Below are 10,264 nucleotides of genomic sequence, written 5' to 3'. Positions count from 1 at the left end.
TTTGCAAATAACTTCATAATTTATAGGATGAGTTATAGTATCTTCTCTGTATCCAAACTTCCTTAATAATTTAAAGATGCTTGTTCTTGGTTAAACATACAATAGGTTACCTTCTTAAGCAATAGCAGACAACATCTCAGGGCTTCAAAACCAAAAAAAGGTGCAGCAAATAAAAATTGAGTCAAAACTGTTTTTGCAGCTTCTGTTGGATCACTCTTTCTTCCTCTAAATCCATATTTTCTCTCCCTTCCTCCGAAAAAGTGATTGTTTATTTCATTTTAAACAAAATTGTGTAAGTTGGTATACTAAATATCAAATTATCACTTGATTGCGTTTGTGGGAAATTTTGTCTTTTCAAAATGTCCAGTGAAGAAAAAAATGGTACTTATTTCTTAATTCATTTTATTTTCATTCCTCCTGGTCCTACAAAAAAAATTGTAAAATTAACAAAGTATATATAAACTATAGGTCTTTGGAAACTAAAGATTAATTTTAAACTTTTGATGCTTAAATTGAATATCATTTTTCTAGGACAGAGACAAAAGATTAAATCAACTGAAAAATTCATAGACTATCTTCCTCCAAGTAAAATGGGCAATAGGGGTGAAATCCCTGGCAGTATGGCAAGGTAAAGGGGAGACCATACTGATCAATTACAAACCTACAAATCTAAACTTTTAGACATGATATTTGTATATGACATAAGGCTTTGAATTAAAAAAAAATCACAAAATAGTGTAGAACAAAATGTGGATCCAGATCTAGAAGGACAGAAGAAGGAATGATGCCTCCCTTTTGGTTGAAAGAAATGGTAACTTATACATGCATGTTTTATCTTTAGTCATTGTAAGAAAATAGAGGCAAAATGTGCACACAACATGTACTGTTGTTACAATAGAAATTGTCTGAAAAGCAGAGGATGCTTCAAGTTGATGGAAACAAAATTAAGGTTTACAAAATATCTTAAATGTAAGGCACTAACAGATTAATCTCTTTAAAAATTACACATTAGTGTAAGGCATTCCACTATTGTCATGTATGGTAAAAATAAATAAATAAATATGCATTGTCAAAACTCCAGAAAAATAATTTATTAGAAATTATTTAATGGGGGTGCTAACTAGTAAATTTAAAATTCAAGAAGAACTTGAACAATTCTTGTGTTGATTTTTAAATCACCTCTTAAGCTTTCTTTGTTTTAGTAACTTAAATGGTTTCTTATTGATACACACTAAAATTCTTTCATATCAAAAAATTATTACTAAGCCAAAAAATTACTAATGAACAATTTCATTAGTTTTTTTCTATCCAAATATTTTCTTTTTTTGTTTTTATACTATGCACTGATATACATAAATGACTATTTGGACAAATTTAAACTCCATTTAGATTTTTGTAAAATAGCCTACTCTTCTGAGATTCAACCTTGACATCCTAATTTGGCTTAGCTTAATCCTTTGACAAACCTGAAAATAGACAGCATAACCTTCGCTCACACTTGGGACTTAATTATAGACCAAATTTCAGAGTTCTGTAATTCCTATGTGAGCAATTTCACTAAGGAATAGGCTCTTCAACATTTTCTTATTAAACTAGTCTTTTCCAGAAGTTTTCTCTGTATCTTGAGAGTTTACAAGGTTCCAGTGCCATATATAAAAGAGTAATGTTCTCATTATTAACAGTTAGAATCTGAAAAGTTAGCATTTGATATTAAGGAGGCTTTGGGGGTTTTTTCTTTGTGATTTGAAAAGCATTAACTCAAAGTAAGTGAAAAAATTAATACACCAATGTATAATGTTACAAATGTGTTTTATAACTGTTACAACTAAAGCTAGAATCATATCTGAAAGATTATTTACTTACAGAATTTTCAAGTAATTTTTTTGATTATTTTTTGTGAGAAAACCAAAGGGGAAAATTGGGGGGAAATAGAAATATTGAATTTCAATACAACCAGCTGACGAAGCTCCAAAATGTCAGATTGTTCAGTCAGAATCACTGTAAAGGCATTTCATATCAAACAGCACATTTTCAAAACAAAACCACCTTTTTAATTCAAAAGCACTAAATAAGAAAATATTGAATGCACTCAAAATTTTTCTAAGAGTTCTATCCAGTACTTTAAAATACATAAAATGTATAGAGAATTCTCCTGAAAAAAAAAAAATGGAGAGATGTTAATTCCTTTGTTCCACCAGGCTATTGGAACTGATTAATCCAGAATGAAGAGAGAATTGGTCATAAGAATTATATATCTTTAGCTTTTAACGTCATACTAAGTTATTCCAGATGATATGAGACTTCTAATAAGAGATGGTAGATCCCTAAGTAAATAAAGTGGTTAGGAAGAACACTTTGAATTTCATATCCCTTAATTTGTTTCTAATCCATTTTGTTTATTAGAAAAACATTGTTGAACTCACAAATTCCATGTCTTCTTCCTAGTTGGATTCCAGTTATCACGGAATGTGCTATAAAAATGATACTAAGAAAATAAATAAACATGTTAAGTTAAGCAATATATAATCTGTAACATTCCTACTATAATCAAACGTGTCATTGGTTTTACAAGAGAAAATCAGTCACTTCAGGTACATTAATTACTTGACAAACAAATGAATGTTTTCTTTTGAAAATATTTCTAAAAAAACAAAAAAAGAGAATATTTCTAGTTCAAAAGTGATTAGTGAATCTTATATTTGTTAATATATGTTAAAATTTTCCTCCTTTCAATACATAGCTTCCTGGCAACCTTGGATAAGCTAAAGGTTTTAAGAAATATAATGAGATTATAAATGCCAGCAGGAAATTTGAAGGTAAAAAGTCTATTTGCCCAATATAACACTTCTACAAGCCATTTTTCATTATTAATGTTTCATTGTTCCTTAGCTTCTGGATCAAAATGTTTGGTTAATGTTCTTGGCCACCTTGCCAATCAAAAGTAAATATCTAAATAGCCTACATTTATATCAACTTTTTACTTGTGTAACAAATAACCATATATAAATGAACTCATTTCTCTATAATATATACCTTATTTGAACATTTATTATTTGGAGGAATTTTTAATGGCATCTGCATTTTCTCCCATTTTCAGAGTGAATTAACCTATGCAACCAAAATGACACTATATTTTTTTTCAGGAACTAGTTAAAACTGAACAAAAATTTTCTTTATTCTGAAACATGAAGAGATCTTAACCCTAAGATTTCAGTTTATCACTTGGAGACTTTATGTACACCTTTTGCAATAAAACTAACATAAAATTAGTATTTTAGCATCTGAAAATTCTTTATGGTCATTGCTCAAACTGACCAAGAACAAACAAAATATTCAAATAATGCCCTAATCGATAACATAGTAAAAAGTGCATTCATGAACTTCAACTTTCTTGTCACCAGGATGGAAGTTCCAAGGAGGTTCCCAAAGGGAGGTGAACTTCAACTCAGACAGTGAGGGTCCTTGACATTGTCATAGAAAAGAATTTAAGGGTGGGTCAAAGTAAGACAAGGATTGATTTACTGAGAGAGAGAGCAAAAATACACACTCTGAAAGACAGGGTAGAATGCAGGCATTGGAGAGAAACATGCTAGCTTCCCTTTAGCAAGGCATATTTATGTATGTAAAATCTATAGCACAAAGACATGATTTAAGAGGGCATTTTTAGTCCTTTGTGTTGGTGACTTGACATGTTAATCATCACCTACTAGGGGTTGTTTTCTTTATGTGTTTTTGATGAAAAATGTTTATTGACTTCCTCATCGGGGTTTTACTATTCTGCTTTGTGAACTTAAACAGTACTACATTCGTGTAACGTTGAGGGTTTGATTGAGAGCATGACTTACAGATGAAGAAATCAGATCCTAAAAAATATAAATCACAGAAATGTCTATTTGTTGAGCAAAAGCATTCTTGCACCTGTTTTTCTTTAGGTCCAGATCAAGAGAGGTTATTCATGGACCTGCCGATAGCATCGGATAATTTTGATAGTATAATCTGTGATCAACATATGTGAGAGTGGACCTTAAACCTGGAATTGACATTATGGCCTGTCTTGTTTTGTCCTGCTGTCTCCTTTTACCTGTCCTTATGTCTTCTATACTACAAGGCTTCATGTTATTTTTCTTTTCTCTATATTTGTTTGATACCAGTTTCTTTACTTCTTACGTGCACCTTTCTGTGTGCAGTTATGGTGTATAGGAATAAATGTTCTCTCAACATTGTAAATTTCATACAGAATACTAGAAGCAGTTTACTGATATTATCTCCTGAATCCTTTCTAATCCCTTAGGATTAAAGATAAAAAGGAAGACTTTTTCAGCAATGATAAGAGCATTCCAAATTTTTTTCCTAAACATAATCTTTGAGATCTGGGCCTCCAATCAATATTTGAGGGTCAATAGCATTTGATAATTTGAAACACTCGCTGCCATCTTTTTTTTTTTTTTTTTTTTTTTTGAGGTGGGTAACCAAGGACTGAACGCAGGGGCACTCAGCCACTGAGCCACATCCCCAGCCCTATATTGTATTTTATTTAGAGTCAGGGTCTCACTGAGCTACTTAGCACCTTGCCATTGCTAAAACTGGCTTTGAACTTGCAATCCTCCTGCCTCAGCCTCTGGAGCCACTGGGATTACAGGCTCCTGACATCTAGCCCGGCATTGATGCCATCTTTTAAGAAGCATTGTAACCTCATAGTAAAAGTGAGGCTCTGGAGCCAGACTATCTGGGTTTAAATCCTGAATCTGTCACTTGCTGGCTAGTTAAACTTAGGCAAATTGAATTCCCTACAACCCAGTTATCCTCATCTATGAAAGGGAAATGGATGATAAGAATAATTCCCTCATTCAATCATTATAGGGATGAAGTGAGTTTAACTTGTGACCAGCTTAATACAGCGAAATTCTGGCATGTTCTGAGCACTCCACATATGTTTACAATTTTTTAAATAATTACATTCTTTTTATAAATTCATGCTTAATCCCATCAGAGTAATAATTTCTTTATTCCAATTTTTCAGATGTTGGATACGCTAATTCTGCCTTTCATCTTTAATTTCTCATCATGGCAGAAGGGAACAAAGTGGAAATCCAACTTTTCTTTTAAAGATCCTTCTTTGCAACTGATTCATCTGTTTAAGTCATATTGGTGAAAAACCTTCTGCTCATTAACTATTATTAACTTATTATTAACTGCTTATTAACTTATTATTAAAACTACTGCTTATTAACTCACTTGAGCTTTTGTTTATTATTTTTCAAAATGGAAAAGTTCCCTCTCCATAAAATAATATGTCAAAATAATACTGATTCAAATAGTATTACACAGCAATGACAGGTTCATTCATTAATTCAGTCAGGGAATATTTAGTGATTTCCCTTTAATTGCTAGAAATAAGCTAGAATTCAAAACAGATCAAGTAGTATCAGTGAGAACTACGTAGATCTAAAGCCATTTCGTGAACCCAGATCAAATCTTTTCTTTCTCACCAAGGAAAAAGTCTATGCAAATGACGTTCGTTTTATATTCAACTCTTAGAGATTGTTATAGGGCTAAATAATAGTCATGCCTTTCTGCACCAAGAAATCAGGCTCACAGCCCTGCTTTAATAAAGGAGCACTAGGAAGGGATACCAAAAAAAAGGGACAATATAAAGATCCCTGGTCAACTTCATAGAGTTCACCATCTAATTGCTCTTGTTTTAGCGACTTCTGCATCTTCCAGGTCAAACAGAGCAAATCTTTGCAGCCTGTTCTTCCCACCCACCTCCCACCTTAAGGAAATACCCATGGAAAAGGGCTCGATGTCTTGCAAATTTGCTACCGCAATGCAAAATTACACCAAGTTTCTTTAAGAATCACAGTGCATTCCCTCTCTTCCTAAGCTAAATAAAGCCTGCCTTGGGAACCAATTCAAAAATGAGATTCTACTTCTACATTGCTCAGTCACCCAGGCAGCCGAAGCCTTTGAAGGCAGGACTCAAAGAGTCCCTCAAATGCAGCCTTTTGAGCTAGGAGAGAACAGTTCTGTTGAGTCCTCCATTAACTCCTCTATACAGAAGTCTGCTTGACTCTCAGAGAACTGAGAAAAGAAACAAAGATCCTTTCTTTCAGAAAAGAGTAAAAAAATATATAAAACTACCCCAATATGTTTTTTACTTTGTAAAAATCAGACTCTACAAACCAAAATTGTATTAGGATTTCTATTATTGGCTAAGGTAATATTTATTAAAAGAATGAAAAACATAAAATTAAGTTATATATTTTAAATAATGTATAGTTTTAAAAACAAATTCATTGAAGAATTTAACATTAACAAAAAGTCAAAATGATCACATTAATTTAATGTCAGAAATCATGGTTTGCTATAGCTAAATCCTCTGCCCACAATGTGGACATAGTGCTAATGTTATGGTGGAGAATTTCTGTTGATTTGCATGCCCAATGTATGGTAGACTCAAAGTTTAGTGTGCTGAGCTAGAATGACTCCATATTCAAATATCTTCTCTCTACATAAACTCTTGTAGAACCCTGAGTCCTGGAATCAGGTTGACTTCATTCAAATCCCAAGGCTGCCACTTCCTGAGCTCTGAATGTGTGACCATAAGCAAGTAAGCTACCATCTCTGTGCCTTGGTTTTCACATCTGAAAAATGGTCACAATAATAACACCTACTTTATGGGGATCTTATGAAGTCTTTTGGAGTTAAGAATAAAGAGCCTTGTACCTAATAAGTAGTCAATTCATATAAATTATGGCCTTTGATTTATTTGAGCTCTGTGTAGTAAGTGTACAAGGACTCAAGCCTCAGTCCAAAGCAGACAATCAGGAGTGAAATTTCAACTTCTTCAGGAAAACTGGGACTGAACCCAAACCAGTTTTCTTGCATACATTCGAGGGCCAGGTTTATACACATTGGAATGATGGCTATAGTTTCAGCCCCTTTCTTGGAAAACTATACCCACCACGTGCTCCCCAGGACTGTAATTTCCCCAACGTAAAAGCCATGAGTAAAACTGCTGCTGAATAGGCGTCACCTGCATCACCAGGTTCTCCTTTCTGCTGAATTATTCCCATACATAAGTATTCCTATACATGTAAATGACACATATGTGTGTGTGTCACTTAATAGTGGGGGGGGGGCAGTAAAATTTACCTAACATAAAATTTACCATTTTGCCATTTTAACTCTTTTCATCATTTGTAGGTGTACAGTTGAGTGCAATTAAGTACTTCCACCATGTTGTGTGACCATCATCACTACCTGTCTCTAGAGGCTTTCTCATCGTCACCACTTAGACTATGTACCCATCGCATACCAACTCTTCCCTCCCCCTGCTCCCATGTCTCAACTACCATTCTACTCCCATCTCTATGAATGCGACGATTCGAAGGGGCTTGTGTAAGTGGGGGATCACTTATTTTTAAAAATAAATGAAATACCTTCCAACAGCATCCCTTTCTCTGGTCTCCTTTCTAGTAGATCTTTTAGAAAAAAAAAAAGTTGACTGTACTTTGAGCTCCACTTCCTCCCCTCCCATTCTCCCCCCAAGGTACTCCAATGGGACTTTTATCCCCAACATTTTCTTCCCCACACCTAAATACTGCCAAAAGCCAACAATCAATTCCTTGTCCTCATTATTATCCAGCCCACCCACTCAGTAGCATGTGACATGTCTGCCCACTGCCTCCTCCTCGAGCCACTCTGCTCTCCAGCTCTCCCTAACTATAGTCTAGCTTCATTCTCTTCCTACCTGGTGGTCACTCTCCCTCAAGCTTCTTTGCTGGTTTCTCCCCCAGGAGAAGGCTCTCCAAAGGTCAGAGCTTGCCAGGGCTATGTTCTTAACCCTCTTTTCTTTTTTTTTTTTTTTTTAGCACACAGATGCTACTCAAAGTGTGGTCCACATTTCAGTATCAGTATAATCACTGCTTGTTACCGGACCACAATGACAGAAGAACAGAAATGAGAGCAAGCCTTTAAAAACCTCTAATGGCAATTTGACAGAGTAGTTTTATGTGGTGCATCTAAGAATAAAATGGTAAGCTTGAATTTAGATATCTTTATTTTACTAAGATTTTATATTGTGTTTTAAGAGTAATTTATGATATCACATTTTACAAAGTATTGGCTGCAATAGTTTGGAATATAAAATAAAATTCATCCTTCCCCACAGATAGTTTCAGAAGCACTGATCTGTGCTTTTGTCTGGGTGATTTCATCTAGTCCCATAGTTTTTTTATGTATGATTTCTCTGCTGATTAGTCTCACAATTTATATCACCAGTCTTATTCTCTCCTGTAAGCTTCAAAGTAAGTTGTATGTTTAACTGCCTATGTAAAAATCTCTACTCGAATGCCTAGTGGGCATGCTAAGCTTCACATGGACAAAACATGGATTAGGAAGGAAGAAGAAAAGGGAGTTGAACAGCAAGACCAGAAGCTTATTCTCTGAAAACTCTTAATAAAATAACCTTAACTAAATACAACAGAAAAAAAAGGGGATGACATAATAAACAATGAGAGAACAAAGGGGCTGGTAACTAAATCACTAAAAATTTTTAAATTATAAGAGTAGACTTTGCATGATTTTATTATAATTAATATGGAAACTTAGTTTTTAATATTAACCAATATTGACTCAAAAAAAAAGAAAATAGAAAACCAAATAAAGAAATGCTAATAGGGAAACTAAACAGGCATTCAAAACTCTGCCTCTAGCCACCTCTCTCAAAAAAAGACACAAGATTTAAAAAAATGGTCAATTAACCAGGAAGATCTAGCAGGAAGGAATTCTTAAGATTATACAGTGTCTTCTGTGCCTCTTGTGACAATTTTGACATAATAATAAAAAGGTCAACTGACCAGGAAGATATAACACCTATAAATATATACACACCCAATGCAACCAACTTTACAGTACCTAAACACATAAAGCAAACAATGGTAGAACTGAAGGAAGAAATAGACATCAATACAATAACAGTAGGAGACTTCAAAATGCCACCGTCTAAAATAGATAGAACATTCAGACATAAAAACAATAAGGAAACAGCAGACTTGAAGAACACTACCAAACAAAATGGACCTCACACATACATACAGAACAAATATAAGAAAAGCTGCAAATTTCACAAATTTGTAGAAATTAAACAACACGCTCCTGACTAAACAGTGGCTCAAAAAAAAATAATCTAAAGGAAACTGGAAAATGTTTTTAAACAAACAAAAACAAAATATACCAAAACTTATGAGATGCAATGAAAGCAGAACTAAGAAGGAAGTTTATAGCAATGGACACCTACATTCACAAAGATGTTAAATAAGAAATGGACTTTATACCTCAAGGAACTAGAGAAAGAACCAACTAAGCCCAAAATAAGCAGAAGGAAAGAAATAATAAAGATGATAGCAGAACTAAATGAAATAGAGAATAGAACATAGCAGAAAAAAATCAGCAACACTGAGTTGTTTTTTGAAAAGATGATTCAAATTGAATCAATCTTTAGCTGGGCTAAGAAAAATTAAAAAGCTGAAATAAGTCATTATTAAAACTGATGTCATAAAAAACAAAAAAGGATGGTTAGAGATTGTTTAAGCAATAAAAACCACCAAAATTGGATAATTTAGAAGAAATAGAAACATAAACCTAACAAGACTGACTCATGAAGAGACAAAAAATATAAATAGACTCAAAATTAGTGAATCAGAATCAAAAAACTTCCCAACAAAGAAAAGTCGAGCACCAGTTTGGTGAGTTATAGCAAATATTTAAAGAATTAACAATTCATCTTAATCTCTTCTTTTAAAAAAATTAAAGAAGAGGAAATTCTTTCAAACTGACTTTATGAAGCTAGCACAACCCTGATACCAAAGCTAAACACTATCAGAAAAAAAAAAAAAACTAAAGGCTAATATCCCCGATGAACATAGATATAAAAATCCTTAACAAAATACTAGCAAACCACATTCAATAGTACATTAAAAGGAACATACACCATAACCTTGCAGTTTTAAGGAGACAAGATTTCGAGCGAGGGTTTGTCAACATGGGATCCTAATGAACATCAAGTGCATTTGACAGGCTGCATTAGGACTAAGGGTGAGTCTGAAGTCACTATATCCTTACAGAGCAGCAGTTTAACTATAAATCCTTAAATTGAATTGAGATGATACTGCATTGCTCATGTCCCCTAGATGCCTGAAAGATGCCAAATGATATCATCCCTGTATGAAGATGATCTCAACCTAGCCTCAAATTACTTTTA

Source organism: Urocitellus parryii, chromosome 9, assembly GCF_045843805.1.
Source record: "Urocitellus parryii isolate mUroPar1 chromosome 9, mUroPar1.hap1, whole genome shotgun sequence".
NCBI lineage: Eukaryota > Metazoa > Chordata > Mammalia > Rodentia > Sciuridae > Urocitellus > Urocitellus parryii.
This window is presented reverse-complemented; position numbering follows the sequence as displayed.